At 43.3% G+C, this 16,378-nt stretch overlaps 1 long non-coding RNA gene across 1 annotated transcript; it reads left to right on the top strand.

The window, feature by feature from the left end:
* Positions 1-159: 159 nt before the first annotated feature.
* Positions 160-15,822, top strand: LOC134809288 (uncharacterized). Its single transcript, XR_010154676.1, has 4 exons — positions 160-338; positions 12,721-12,896; positions 14,965-15,085; positions 15,257-15,822. It is a non-coding gene; the product is annotated as an uncharacterized LOC134809288 (long non-coding RNA).
* Positions 15,823-16,378: the final 556 nt, after the last annotated feature.

The following is a 16,378-nucleotide window of genomic DNA, read 5'->3' as shown; positions in this document are numbered from 1 at the left end:
CACATCTTCAGTTGAATGATGCAGAGGGGTCCTTGTCTCTTTAATTATTATCTAATGTCACAAAGATCATCTTTCTCTGGATTATGACAAAGTAGCTGATGCTGTGAGTACCCCACCCACATTCCCCTTAGCATTTACCAGTCCTGTGCATGCCAGCCTGATTTCTGACTGCAGGCAGCTGTGTCTCGCAGCCTGTGGGCTTTCTCTGGCTGCTGTAGCCCACTATGCCTGCAGCAGGACTGGAGGCTTGCAGGACTGATACCCATTCCCCAGAGCAACCCTCAACCAATGACCATCAGGATTGGGTGGATAAATATCCCAGCTCTCTTACTCTTCAGGTAGAATGGCTCTAAGATGTATTTTCTACATTGTCTTCCAGAGTTCCCCAGTGTGATTATGTTCCACTTGCCTATAGTGATAACCTGCTTAATAATGTACCCTTTATTGGTGGCCTTTCCTTCCTTGCCTCACTTCCTGTGATGTTTAATTTTATATATCAATTTGGCTATTCTGTAGTACCCAGTTTTTGGACAAACACTACTCTAGATGGTTTTGTGAAGGTATTTTTTTTGAATGAGATAAATCAGTAGAATTTGAGTATAGCAGATTACTCTTCGTAATGGGAAACCTGTTATGTGGATGGGCCTCATACAACGAGCTGATGGTCTTAAAAATCCTGAGGTTCCCAGAGGAAGAAGGAATCTGCGTCCAGACTGCCTTCCAACTTGGATTATGGCAAGTCCAGACAGCAACATCAGCACTTCCCTGGGTCTCCAGCCTGTCAGCCTGCCCAGAAGATTTTATACTTGCCAGGACCCAGGATCATGTAAGCTAATTCCTTAAAATAAACCTGTCTCTATCTCTATCTCTGTCTCTCTCTATATCTCTATCTCTGCATACAAACATCCTATTCTGTTTATCTGAAGAACCTTGATTAATATACTTCCTCATTTCCTTATTGGTCTTTCCTAAATAAACTATTTGCATTCAAATTCCTTTCTCAGGATCTGCTTTTGGGGGAACCCAAACTCAGACAGGTCATGTGCCAACCTGTGGTCATCTCTATTATTAGTATGGATCATGGGAAAGGAGACTACACCAACACTTTGGGTAGTCATTCAGGACCACAACTTGGTTTCCCAACAATGGCCTGGACATCAGAGCTCACTGTCTCATCTACAATAAAACTTCCCACCAAAATGCTGTTATTAATGCAACTCAACAACTAACTTACAGCTTCTGGATGTCTCCATTCATATTTTGAAGAGAGAGAATCTCATTCAGGTTTTATCATGTATTTGCCCCCAGGCAAGACATCTATGGTCAGGAAAGTAGAGTCATATGGCAAAAACATGAGTATTATGTATGATGGAAGCAAACCCTGTGCATGACATGGACAATTTTTAAAGAATAAGGACTGGGCAGCCACACCAATAAGCATCTGCTACACTGATATTGAAGCATTCTGCCAATTCTAAAACATAGTGTTATTAGCAATTATAATGACAAAGAACATGAGTAAGACTATGTAAATAGGATTGCTTATGGATAAATCCACATCCTTATAAATGTCAAAGGACAGCTCACTGTGAGGATGGACTTGTTGCGAGGAATGATAAAATTATTGCAAATTTCTTTCAAGGGAGGAGCTTCCACAGATCTGGGCTTCCTGCAGGTAAGGAAAATTAAACATATGGAAATGGAATGAAAGGTGAAGAAAGTGTTCTGTCTGCATGTGGAGAAAATATTATAAATAGATCTTAAGCAGGCAATAAGATTAAGGCATTTTGTGAATCTGAGCTTCTATGCTTGTCATCTGTCTATTATATGATGTCAATAACATCTAGAATGCCTCTCACACCAAGTCAAGCAGGTATGGTCTTTCTCCTCTGCCCTCCATGGTGCTTCTCCTTCCTTTGAAGGTGTCCATCATTGTGACTCTCTCATAAGGTCAATAGCTTATTTGAATTCTTGTGTAGAGGTTAAATATTTTTGGACCTACTTTTATGCTTATGTCAGTATCTCTTCCAGAGTCCCATCTGCAATTAAGGCCCCAATGAAGGGGGAAAGATGTCTGATGTCTGCTTTCTTGGGAAGAAGAACACTTTTTAAAAATTTTTTATTATTATTACTTTTTTGAGATGGAGTCCCACTCTGTTGCCCAGGCTGGAGTGCAGTGGCATGATCTCGGCTCACGGCAACCTCCGCCTCCCGAGTTCAAGTGATTCTCCTGCTTCAGCTTCCCGAGTAGCTGGAATTACAGGCGCCCACCACCATGCCCAGCTAATTTTTATATTTTTAGTAGAGATGGGGTTTCACCATGTTGGCCAGGCTGGTCTCAAACTCCTGACCTCAGGTGATCTGCCCACTTCACCTCCCAAAGTGCTGGGATTACAGGCTTGAGCCACCATACCTGGTGGAAAGAGGCTTTTATGTAGAGGGAATTCCTTCCAGGCAGGAAGAGAACCATCTGCCCTGACGGGGGAAGCACATGGTTCGACCCTTGCTTCCCCATACTAGACTGAGATTCTGAGAGTGGAAGGGAAGATCAGTGACAGTGGGACTTTTGTGTTCCGCATTTGGAACTCGGATGTGGGGACTGCCAGACACGGTGGCCCCATGATGCTCGGCTATAGCCATATAGTTAGCAGCCGAGTAAAAGTTGCAGTGCAGTTTGATCAGGCAGTGTTCTAATTACCTACTGCTATGTAAAGAAAGCATCCCCAAATTTAGTAACTTAAAGTAAGGACCATATAGATTTTTACCATAAATGTGAAATCTGAGCAGAGCTCAATGGGGACAGCTTTTCTCTGTTCCACAAAGCATCAGTTGGGGCAGCTCAAAGGCTGGGGGCTGGAATCATCTGAGGGTTTGCTTACTCACATGTCTTGCAGTTGATGCCAGCTATTGGCTGGGGCTCAGTGGGGACTGTCATCCCTACATGTGACCTTCCCATGTGGGCTGGGTTTTCTCACAACATGGTGGCTTGGTTCCAAGAATGACTGTTCCAATAGGACCAGGTGGAAGCTGTATTGTCTTTTTATGGTCTCAGAAGTCATATAGCATCACTAGAATCATAACCACTATAATTATAGGCCTGCCAAGATTCAGCAGGTGTAAACAGAGGCCCCATTTCTTGAAGAATTAGTGTGAACTTCACATTTAAGAAGATCACATGGGGTGGAATATTTTGGTGCAGTCATCTTTGGAGAATACAATCTGCCACAGGCAGAGAGAGGGCAAAGAGACTGAGCTAGCACGTGGAGCCATCCTCAACTTCCTGGCGCTGTGTATGGAAGTCGTAAATTCCACAGGCCCTAATGGGACTGCAGGGGACAACTGAGAGTCAGTTTGGGGACCTTATCAGGGAAAATTGCTGCTACCAGGCCAAGGGCTGAGTGAATGTCATGGCCACACCTCAAGGTGTCTGCATCACCATCAAGAACTAAGGCTCCGTCATCCATAGGTTGCTATGGGGTGGAGGGTGGTTTAGATTCCTGGTTGCTGAGGAAGGCCAAAAACACTGAGTTGGGGTGGATGTAAGAGTTAGGGAGATGCAATAGAAACAGCAGGAAGCCCAGGACCGGGGCTGGGCATTGCTAGTAGAACACCCAGAACAAATGCCAAACACTGATGGGGAGGACTGGGGAATCTGTCTTGGGCAAAGCAGGTGAGAACAATACAGTTACAACAGCTTTGAGAAAAAGAAGATGGGTCAGAAGCAGGGAAAGGATTCTGGTGAAAAGAAGAGCTGAACTGGTTCTCCAGGTTGAGGGATGAGGAGTCAGCTCCCTTTTGGGGAGCCCAGGAAGCAAGGAGTAGAGCACTGGCCTGTCTTTGGCATTTCTACACACACGGGCTCCCTAAATTCTCTCACACAAAACCATTGTGAGGCAGCTATGATTATCCTCATCATACAGCTAAGGAAAAGGGAGCTCAGAGAGGTGAAGAAACTTGCCCAAGTCATTTACTAAATGACAAAGGCAGATTGTGCTCTTTCCCTCTCAGCCTTATCTAATAGAACTTTCTGAGATGATGGAAACGTTTGATGTCTGTGCTGTCCAGGATAGTAGCCACTCATCACACGTGGCTATTGAACACTTGAAATGTGCCTAGTGAGGCTGAGGAAGTGAATTTTCAATTGTATTCAATTTGAATTCATGTAAGCTTAAATTTAGATAGTCACAAATGTGGCTAGTAGGTACCATATAGGTGAGGGCTGATATAGATCATTAGCAAGTCACTGCCTGCCTTAATGGAGTGGTGCCTTGCATCTGTCTGATGGGGAGCTTTTGCACCTCTGTGTGTGTGTGCACATGCTTTCATTTTGAGAAAAAGTCAAACTTGCAGAAAATCAGCTATTTCTTCATAATATTTAAAGAATCCAATTCCCAAACAGTTTTTAGTAACCAATATGTAGTGCATTTGTATTCCTTGGAAACTGTTTAGAAAGAATAGTACAGAGTTGTAAATAAGTCAAATTCCTATATACCTCTTGTATTGCTAATGGTTTGGAGGAAACAGCTCCAACGGATCATTAAAAATGTAGAATAATTTTACATCATTAAGATTTAAGAATGTAGGTGATATCCAGCAGGAGAATGCCAGAATGGGCTAACTCCAAATTGTGTCAGGAAGTTACAAGCTACGAGGGCTTAAGTGACACCTGCCAACGTGAATTACTCTGTTACTAAGATCAGGAATGATCAGTCCTCAAACACTAGGAGAGGGAGAGATGAGAAGGAAGATTTAAAAAAATCTCAAACTAGTATCATGGCTTAATTAGCCACCAAACTAGAATTTGTACAACCTAAAGAGGGTTGCCTTTCACAGTAGGAATTGAAGGAATGTTGAGAGTAATGGCAGCATCATCATAATCAGTACATAGCTTCCATCAATGACTTCTCTGAAAGAGAAACAGTCACTTAAAGGTTTTATTTATTTACTTAAAATTCATTCATTATTCATCCATTTTGCTTAAACTGCAAAACCATTCCTTTCTTAACACATCCTTTACTCAATAAAAATAAGCTAACCTTGCTTGATTAACAACATGAGCTCTGAGACATGCTGAAAAACAGTGGTTATTAGAAACTTTGCACCTAGCTTATTTAAAGACAACCATTTCATCCAAACAGATGAAACATTAGGCAGCTCCATACATCGTACAATTTGTTCAGTGACATTTATTGGAACTTGAGTTCCTTCTCCAGATCTTACAACCAACAGATTTTCAAAGCACTGGAACGGAGAGTCTATCCCATTTTTTTCCTGCCACGTCCAGATCATGCCATTTGCCTTGCTCAAACTTTCCCTTGTCTTAATGTTTCAGACTGATCATGGGAAAAGTATAAAGAGGTTGGGACTTTGAGATTCCATTCTTGTTTTCTGAAAGGTGCTGTTGCCTCCTATTTGATTTCTAGAAAGAGGGAAGGGATAGGCTGGCCCTAAAGATAAGGCTACAGACTTGGAAGCACAAAAGAAATAGGTAGAAAATTAAGGCAAGGACTTAGTCAGGGTACACACAGTTGAAGACAGGAGTACAATGTCGGGGCTGGACTAGAGGCAAGCAGGAACTTGTAAAAGTCAGGAGTTTTGAAGTCACAAGTGACTTGAAAACCGCGTCTAAATAACTTAAGAAAAAAGAGAATGTGTCGGTGTATAAAGTTGGAAACTCCAGGAGTAAATCATCACGAATAGCTGGGCCCAGGCACTCAGTTGATGCCATTAGACTTCTGTGTCTTTCCTTTCAGTTTCGTTGCCCTCTGATTTTTAGGCAGGCTCTTTCTTCCCGGTGACAGCTGTAGTCTTCTCACCTAGGAGCACAGAAACTCTGTTAGAAAGACTTTTTCTTCTTTCTAATCGTTTCTAGGGACATTTCCAGGATTATATATCTTGTTGACCTAGCTTGGGTCACATATAGAGTCTGACCCAGCTCTTCTGGCTAGAGGGATAGAATGCTCTGATTGGCTACGTCTGGAGGATGAGCCCCAACCCCGCACCCCAGGAGTGGGGTCATCCTCATCAGAATCATGAGGATGAAGGGTGGATGAGGTAGATCTCTAAAATAAAATCCACGTGCTCTTATTAGAAGGAGTGTTTGATGCTGTTGTTGCCACAACAAAGCTGCGTAAGAAACTACCTTAAAACTCAGAGACTTAAAACAACTCTTTAGACTTTAGCTCATGGAGAACATCATCCATAATTGGTTACCTTCCTGTCCAAGCGTTAGAAAAGGGAACTGCATGTGCAAAGGTTTTGAGGCAGGAAAGATCTTGGTATGTTTGAGAAACCAAAAGTCAGGCAGGGGAGGATGGGAATAGTAGGGAGGGGCTTTAGATGAGAGACTCATTGCAGGTAAAAAGGGATTTCTTCATATTTATGTCTTAGTAATTTCCCTCTGCCTGTTGGGCAGAGAATTGGGTAATTAGATTGGAAGGGGCAAGAGAAGAAGTGAGAGGTCTGTTTCCATAGTCAATGCAAGCAACCAGCTGGAAATAGGCAGAGATGGTGTGAAGTGGGGAGATTCTAATGGTATTTTGGAGGAAACAGGGTTGACAGTTGCTGATTGGGGGTGGTGAGGGGAGGGAGGACTAGCAAAGATGCCTGACACTGGGCAGCAGTGTAACGTCAGGGAATGCCCAGGAAGCTAGTGGGTCATAGGACAATTGCACACTCCCAGGGGGCTGGTAGGAACATTAATTAGTTCATATTTGTCTGCATATTCTCAGATAAAAGAGGCTTTATAATCTTCAAACGAAGCATGAAATTTTGAGCTGAAAGAGGCCGTGTAGTGCAAATGAAGATGGGAATGGTTGGGATAGTAGACCAATTACAAGGAGCTTGAACGTTCTTGGTCAGCATCTCTCGGACAGCGGGTACTTCTGGTGGCCACAGAGGGTCTTTTCATCACCAATCTTCCATTCCAGCTGAGATGAGGTCTTTTATTTTAACCTGAAAATAAAAGCCCTTTCCCTGAAGACAGTACCTGCCATCATGTTAATTTCTTCAAAAAGGAAAGAAGAACAAAAAGGAAAGACTTACAGGGTCTTGGGAAGATTATAAAACTCATTAAAAGTTCATTTAAACTTGAGGCAGCCTTGATGTTATTCAGAGATGTTCTCCCAGGTTTAGGGAGAGGGGTAAAAAAGGAGGTCTCAGGAAGGCCTGGGGTGGGGTGAAGGTAGCAAGACATTATTCCCAGGAAGTAATTCCAGTGGACTAACATTAGATGGTAGTTTCTTCTCTTGTAAATTTGACGTTTGTCCGTTTCTTTTAACTGCATATTCTTTCCAGGTTGCTCAGATGAAGCGTCAAAAATTATATTAAAATGCTAGTTAGGAAACATCACCCCCAACAAATCCTGTTCATCAAAATGTTAGTGGTCTCTCTGGGGGCCCTGTGTTCGGTTTGTCAACAAGCTGAAGCCGTGGAGCTGGGGATCCGTGAGGCCCAGGAGCATGATTTAATTAATATCCTACCCATAATACCTTGCTGGGTTTATGCAAACAAAGCCCTGTCACTCCTCACCTTAGGATTTACCCTCTCCTTGAAGCAAGTATTTATTTACCCACAGTTTGACCTCATGATGGTGTTCAGCAGATGTGGATCTTACTTATTTGCATTGTTTTGTGACAGTTGGAAAATTCATTAGTGGTTCAGGGATAAATCCTCTGTGGACCGCCCCAATGATAGGTGAAGTAAGAGGGTTGTCACTAATTAATCCTCCTCTTCAGCGACGCTGGATATTGATGATAACATAGTGCTCCTTTCAGAAATTGCCTGTATCTGTTTGAAATTTGGGGGGCAAAAGTGACAGAAACTGCCTCTTGGCTACCTTGGGCAAAAGGGACTGTTAAAGGATGATATTGGGAGCTTAGATAAATGACAGGGAGGCAGGAACACCGGGTGGGAACCCAGCTGTGTGGCAGGCACTATAGAGGCTGGTGCAGGACAATGCTCTTGGGGCAAAGGAGTGTCCTGCAAACCCTCTTCTGGCTGTGTGTCACTCTGCTCACTGCTCAAGATCCTCTCAGAAGATGAGGTCACATAGCTGCCCTTTGCTGGATGAGGGTAGTGAAGGAGAACACTCTTTGTCTTCCATGGGGAGTGGCGAGGCCCCTTAGGTACCATCCCACCCACCCACATAACACAATGGGAAAGAGGAAATTCCTCACCAGCATAACTGGTAGTGGGAGAAGGTGTGCAGGGCCAAAGTTTGACCAATGTCCAGCATCCTGCTTGCTGTCTGTGAATCACTGCCAGTTCCCAAAGCCTGCAGGCATCAAATGTTTTGCTGCAAAGTGTCATATCTAAGGAAAAACGAGGGGAACTGGGATTATTCCACTCAACGAATCAGACTTGGGTTGGAATAGAACTCAATGGTGTATCAGCCCACTGTCTCTCTGTAAAGCCCAAAGCACTGTTAGGCTGAGGACTTTTGTTAGCTCTTCATACCAACTCAGTTGTAAAGTGTGTGGTGTGGGGATTGTCATCCTGTTTTATACAGATGAGAAAGATGGGGCTCTCTTCCCACGCTTTTCACTCTGCAGCAAGCTACATCTCTATGAGGAACATTTATTTGACAAGTGCTTGCCTGGAAAATAATGGCCAGCTTGTTTTCATCTATGCTGAAAGGCAAAATCGAAGAGATGGGCTTTATGACAGACACACTGATCGGGCAACCAAATAATAAAATGACCTTATACATTCAACACACGTTTACTGCATATCTGTGATGTGCAGTCTAGATATTAGCAGGCACAGTGTTTTATGGGGAGCATTTTAGGGTTAGGCAGGCAGAAGGGCAACCCTCCGAAGTCCCTGGGCTGTCCTGGAGCAGGCACACCTTCCTCCTCGGAAGCAGTTGATCCTAAGGACAGAGAGAGTCTTATCTGTAAGGGTGGTAGAATGCACCAATTACTCAAAAGGCTCATCATACAAAAGTGTATTTTGGTTGAAGGGCAAAGCTAAGGATGGGAGTAGGGAGTACAAGGACCTCTCTCAGCACCGTCTGTCTCCTCTCCACCTGAGAAGATTCCCTGGAATGAAATAAGGCTTTAGAAGCTTTGGGGGCTGGGTGCGGTGGCTCCTCCCTGTAATCCTAGCACTTTAGGAGGTTGAGGCAGGACGATTGCTTGAGGCCAGAAGTTCAAGATCAGCCTGGGCAACAGAGTGAGACCCCATCTCTACAAAAAATTTAAAAATGAGCTTGTAGTGGTGCCATGAGCCTGTAGTTCCAGGTTCTCAGCTGAGGCAGGAGGACCACCTGAGTCCAGGAATTTAAGGCTGTAGTGAGCCATGATTGCACCACTGCCCTCCAGTCTGGGCAACAGAGAGAGACTCTGTCTAAAAAAGAAATAAAAAGAAAAGAAAAAAAGAAAAAAAAAAAAAAGAAGACGACGCTTTTGGGAGCATAGAAGTAAGAAGAAATAGAAGATGGCCTGGAGGGAAGGGGGCAGTTCCTTAAGCTTCCTAATATGCTCCCGGGGCGTCTAGTACCCTGGGCATGTTGGTAACTTCCCTTTTATCTCCTGGCCAGACCAGTCTTCAACTCCAGGTTTGTGTATCCAACAGTCTCAAAACCCACATGGCCACAATTCGGCTCTTGATTTTCACCACCGAATTTGTTACTTTTCTCGCAACTGTTATCATCTCAGTAAAGGGCAAATCCCTCTACTCAGTTGCTTGCCTTTGATACTTTCCTTCCTATCACCCTCCTCCCTCCAAGATCTAATCTGTCACTACTAAGTACTGCTCATTCTCCCTCCACAAACTCCCAGGACATCTCTTCCACTGCTTTTCATTCCCGCAGCCACCAAGCTAGAAGCAGCTCCCTCCAGCTATTCCCTTGATTGACTGCAGTTTCTCATAACTGGTATTCTGGCCTCTCCAATCCATGCAGCAGTTACAGTGAATTTTAAAAACCTCTCAGCATTATTTCAATGCACTTAGGATAAAACCCCAGTTCCTCCTAAGTCACACATGGTGTTGTAGTTCATGTCTCATTGCCAGAACTCTCTCTTCCCTCTCTGTGCTCCAGACAGACTAGGTCTTCCTTTGGTTCCTCCAGTGATTATGATGAGCTCTCACCTGCCTTGAGGCCTATGGAAGGCTGGATTCTCCAGGAAGATCGCAATGCAGATTTGAAAAGTTCCTGTCAGCCTAGTGGCAGCTCTGAGCAAAGGGTGCCCATGAGAGCAGCCCTTTGTTGGGCAGAAATGGCCAGCCGAGAATACCACCTCCTTGCTCAGCTGCTGGCCCAGGGCCGCTCTGAGAGGAATGTGACCTCAGCTCAAAAGCTGAGGCTGACCCTGCTGAAGCCAACAGCTGTAGGCTGTCAGCTAACTGCAATTCTCGTAGTTGGGCAGCAAATCTTTCCCTGAAAGGGGATCTGAACAGTGCTTCCTCATATATGCCAGAGGAAGTCAACACATGCTCTTTCTCTCACTCCCACCTCTCGCATTGATATCTGTCCCTCTAGTAGACTGTCAGTTCTATGAGGGTGTGCATCCAGTGGCTAGTACAGTGCCTGGCACACAGTGGGTACTCGATAAATATTTCTCTAAAAAAAAGTGAAAAAGGTAGATAGGGAGGGAAGGAGGGATGAAGGCAGAGAGGGAGAGGGAGAAGGGATGGAGTGATGGGGAAAGAAATAAAGGGAGAGAGGGAAGTAGGAAGAAAGGAAGGAGAACAGGGGAAAGGAGAGGTGTAGGGAACAAATGTATGGGTAACTGAATGGGATCTAAGCTCATAATGGCCATCCTTTACCTCTTTCCCCTTTGTATCTGCCCTAAATTCCTGTGTTCTCCCACCTCTGGGCCTTTGCATATGCTGTTCTTTCTTCTTGGAAGAGATTAACCTGCACTTTTTATCCACTCACCATTCAGGTATCAGCTTATTCTCACGTTTATAGGGAGGTCTGCCCCTGAACTCCTTTATCTGTTAGGGTGAGTTTAACTGCAAATAACAGAAGCTCAATATAACAATGATTTAAACAAGATAGAGGTGTGTTTCTTGCTCACACAAATGCCCAGAGGTAGGCAGTACAGAGTGGGTTTGGCTATTTTGCTCCAAAAAGTCTTCAGTGACCCAGGCTCCTTTTATCTTGTTTCATCCCCTATGGTCTCCATTCTCAAAGTCACTTATGGTCCAAGACAGCTTCCCTGATTCCAATCATCACATTCATATTCTGGCCAACAGGAAAGATAAGGGAGAAAGAAGGGCACTTTCTGGAAGTTGCATACACCATTTCTACTTATAGCTATTGCCCAAAATTTAATGGCCATAGCTAGCTGCAAGGAAAGTTGGAAACTGTTGTCATTATCTGAGGTAGCCATTGTTCAGCTACAATTCAGGATTCTGACTGTCAATTAAGGAAAGGATATTGGAACACAACCCCTAGGAGCCTTTGCAATACTCCTCATGTAAATGAGTTATTTATCTTTTTTGTTTCCATAGCTTTGTCCACCCCTCCTTTAATCCATTCCAGTTGTATATGTTCAGAGCCTGTTTTTGACTTTTGAGTTACACGATGACAGTGATCAGTCCTATTTTGTTTTTCTCTTCATTTCCAATGCCTATGCACATAGTAATATGAAATAGATATTTGTTGAATGAATAAATGAATGAATGAAAAGTGTCTCTCATATGGGTTCTCATAGCATTGGAAACACATTTATGTTATAGCAACCATTATATTGTAGTATTGTGTGTGTGTCTGTGTGTAAATTTTTTAATTGGCATATAAGAGATGGGTTAGGAAATATTACCTTGGGGTATGTTCATTCTAACCTCCCTGAGATGGTTTTTACAATGTATTGCAGGTCCCCTTCAAGTAGGAAAATCCTTGGATGCTCAAGTCTCTTATATAAAATGGTACAGTATTTGCATATAACCTATGCTTATCCTCCATATACTTTAAATTATCCCTAGATTATGTATAATACCTAATACAATGTAAATGCTATGTACTGTCAACCCTCCGTATCCACAGTTAAATCCATGGATCAAAAATACATTTTAAAAAATTTGTAAGAAACAGTAAAAAATAACAATACCATAATGAAAAATAATACAAATTTAAAAACAATACATTATAACAACTATTTACATAATATTTACATTATCTTAGGGATTATAAGTAACTAGAGATGATTTAAAGTATCTGGGAGGATGTGTGTAGGTTATATGCAAATACTACACCATTTTATATAAGGCACTTGAACATTGAGATTTTTGGTATCCACAGGGATCCTGGAACCAATCCCTGTGGTTACAAAGGGACAACTGTAAATGACTGTTATACTGTATTGTTTTTCTAATTTGTAATATTTGTATCGTTCTATTGTTACTTTTAATTCATTTTAAAATATTTACAATCCATGGTTGGTTGAATCCGTGAATGAGAAACTCATGGATAGAGAAGGCTGATGGTATTTTTAAATTGGAGTTTTAAATTTAAAAATAATACATGCTTATCATTTCAAATTAATATGCAGATACTTTACTGTAAAAACTGAAGCCTTCTGGTGTAGGATAGATTATTGGACACAATTCTTCACCCCTTCTGTATCCCTCTCTACCCTTTGCTCTGCCCCCTTGACTTTGGAGCATGGCCATGTGACATGCTTCAGCCAATAGGATGTTAGTAGAAATGAACCAAGCAGCATCTTGCCATGTGCTTATGTGGTTGTGCTTTACCTCTTGTGTCTCTGCCAGCACCATGAGAAGAGCTTCTCCCCTGTAAATGGCCACTCTCACTTGCGGGTCCATGACTAGCTGAACTGAACCCATTCCACAGTAACGACCCAAGCCCAGCAGATCTGCAGCCAAAACCAAAGTTGCTCAGTGGGACCCATGCCACATAAGCCGACCTATGGCCAACCTGAAAATAAGTAAGCAAGAATTGTTGTTTTCTAATCATTGAGGTGTGGGGTTGTTTGTTACAGCAGCAATAGCTGACTAATAATCTCTCTTTCCTCTCCCTCAGACCTTTATTCTGCTTGTGCACACATATTTCTGTGTAGATATGTGGCTAGACTATCAATTTCTTAAAAGTGGGGATTGGGTCTTCTTCATTTTTATCTTTTCCCCTTAGAACAGTGATTGAAAACACAGTGGAGTGGGAAGACAGGCCATGGCATATGACATTTCCAGTCAATAACATACTGCTGTGTGACCTCGGCTAAGCTGTGTGATCTTCCTGTGCCTCACTTTTCTTATTTATAAAATGGGAGTATTAAAATCTACCTGACATGGTTGCAGAGAGGAAGGTTTGAATATCCTAGCAGGGTGCCTGGCATGAATGTGCATTACAGAACTGGCATCTTTCATAGTTGGTACAAAATACATGTGTGTTGTTGCTTAGGTAGATATGCCTGAGATGAATAAGGAACTGATGTGAATAATGAGGTGGCTCAGAGTGCCTTGGTGACAGGTCAGTGTCCACCCTTTAGTACCCTCCTTGTCTTGTCATTGTTCTTTGCTTTGAGATCATTGAACCTCACAGCCAAGTTTCCTGGGAAGACAGACAAGCATCTTGTCCTTTGGATGTCAGCTGGTGGGGTGAACACCAGCCAAGCAATCAGAAGGCCTAGATTCTGAGGGCTTCTTCAGTCCATTAGGTAAACCATTCAGCTGTCATTGCCTGGGCCCAATACCAACCATGAGGCAAGGAGATGTTAGTTTTCCCATTTTGCAGACAAGGAAACTGAGGCATGAAAAAATGTTATGACTTACCAAAGAATGAACATGAATTACTGTCTGAGACAAGGGTAGACTCTTAATCTAGTGCTTTTCTTCTATACCCCACTGCCTCCCAGACTGTCAGGAAAATGATGTAATCCACTCCAAGAATTCCCCTCTGGAAGCTCCCCCAACCCCAGCCTGTCTATCTGAAGATAAAAGCAACCACAAATTCAGTTTACATCTTCTTTTACTCCCTAGCCTGTTTGAGCCAAGGCTGAATGGTGCCAATTTGCCTATGGTGGTTTTTATGATGTGGGCTGGGATCACTGGGGACTGTTCTGAAACCATCAAATTCATTTCAATTAGAAGTGTAACTTAATGTCCAATTTTCAAACCAGATTCCCTAGGTAAAAGGAGGCCATTTTGTTTGCTGAGCTGTCTCAACCCAGTGAACAGTATTTCTGGGTACCAATTATGCCCAATTGTGCACCCTGGTTGGGGCATTTTCTCCAAGTTAATAGGAGGCACAACTCAGTCAAAAGGAGGGGTGGGAGAGTCTGCATGGAAAATGGGGGGACATGTGAAATTTGAGCCAGTATAGATCAATTCCAGAACACTGCCCAGGGATTCCTAAAAAAGAACCCAGGGAAAAATAAATACATCTCATCCTTATTAACACTCCAAGCCCTTAAATGAGTCCCGATGTTAATCCCTAAGAGATGCCTAAATGCCTATTTCAAATTGCTGCCCCACTTGTCTTATAAAACAACTTGTACTTCTTTTTATTCTCTCCATGTTCAAAAATAAAGGAAATTCCTTTTGCAGTCTAGGGCCAAGGAACAACCCAGGCCTGGCTTTGATTACTGAAAGCCAGAGAATTTTGAGTGAAAGCTGCAGCTGGCTGCCAGCCTTGTTATTAGCAATAAGCATCAAGCCATTCTCAGGAGAGCAGGGGCCTTTTGAGAATGTCAGACAGCAGCCTGCACCTCCTTTTGACAGCACCTGCAGTCACTGCTGGAGGTACAAGCCTGTCCAGAACTCCATTTCCCCTTGGCTGAATCAGCAGCCATAATCAACAGAGAAATAACTCCTTATATTTATATAATATTTACCTACAAGCAACTCAAATTGCCATGATCCTGTTTAAGATTCGACAATGGCTCCCCATTGTCTCTCAGACCAAGTCCAAATGCCTAGGCTTATTGTTCCAGGTCTTGTGACAACAGAGCCCACCTTAGTTATTCAGGAGCTTTTTTATTTTCTTTTTTTAAACAGATTTTCAGCCAAGACATTCTTTTGCAGCCTAAAAGGGTTATTATGGAGAGGTGGAAAGATCTTCAAACCTGGAAGGCTTGCTTCAAACCCCAGCTCTACTCCAACTACAGGATTGGGGCAGGCAAGTTACTCACTCTACCCAGGACTCAGTTCCTTTCTCATTTATAAAATGATGCATTCACAGTAGATGATCTAATCTAACATGTCCTTAGTGAATCTGAAATCTTATATATTTTTTGCTCCGCTAACAGCCCTTTCCAATCCCTTTCTCCCCACTCTGCTTCTATTCTAGAGGCTGGAAGAGCTAAAATGTTCATTTCTCAGCCTCTCCTTCTGCCAGCAATAAGACACTGGGAGGTCTGTTGATGTGGCAGATGGCTGTGGCATGCCCTGTGTCCCATGCCCACAGTCTAATCACCTCTGACTTCAGTCACAGCTGTGGTGGACAGTTCCGTGTGTTCCAATTCACCTCATGCAAGACAGCATCCAGTCTCAAGTATGTGCTGTGCATCTTTCTGCTCTCTGCTCCAGGGCCTTCTCTGACACTATGGAAGCCCACTGGGCCTGCATAAAAACAAAACCTGGAAGTGTGGGATTCATGCCCTTGGGATCGACCCTTAATCGATGGGGAACACGGCCTAGTGGATAGATGCTCCAGCCACCTGTCCTTTGGGGGTACACTTCCGGGAGGCATTGTGTACAGTTATCAGGAGGTCTGGGTGCAATTGAGCCTCTAGGGCCCCAGGCAGTAACCTTTTTAATATGCCTTTATATTGTCATTTTCGTCTTTACTCTCTCATTCTCCTTGCTTCCTCTTGTGCATACAGGGATCAGTTACCAAATAAACTATGTGCACTCAAAGTTTTTGTTTGGGGCTCTGCTTTTGAAGCTACTTAAACTAAAAGAACTGGCATCACCTCTCTGTCTTCTATCTTGACTGCAAATACAGATATGATGGCTGGAGCTAAGCAGCCCTTTTGGGATCAGCCATATACCATGGCTATATGTGAGTGAGTGTGAGAGGGAGAACAACTTAGGTGGCGGGGGGATGGTGGTGACTCCACACTGATTGCCTGGGATGGGAGAGTTTCCCTTGGTTGCTCTAGGCTCCTCTGTTTCTATCTCTCCTGATGTGACTGTCTCCTTCCACTGCATATGACTTTAATATTAAACACAGCTTATTATTGGTTTTTTTTTCAATATAAAGTGCTGACACAGTGCAAGCCAACTACCTTCTCTAGTGGCTCACAGAAGAAAGAGTGATCTATTTGGACACCACGAGGATGGTGGCTGCTTTCCAGTGTGTTGTGCCTCTGTGAGAGATTTTGATGGCACGTGATGTTACTGGCTGATGGAAGAACCCAAGCCTCATGCATGAGGGCCCCCACTTTTCTCATATCTGGAGCCACCTTCT

Source organism: Pan troglodytes, chromosome X (assembly GCF_028858775.2).
Source record: "Pan troglodytes isolate AG18354 chromosome X, NHGRI_mPanTro3-v2.0_pri, whole genome shotgun sequence".
Lineage (NCBI taxonomy): Eukaryota > Metazoa > Chordata > Mammalia > Primates > Hominidae > Pan > Pan troglodytes.
This window is presented reverse-complemented; position numbering and strand designations above follow the sequence as displayed.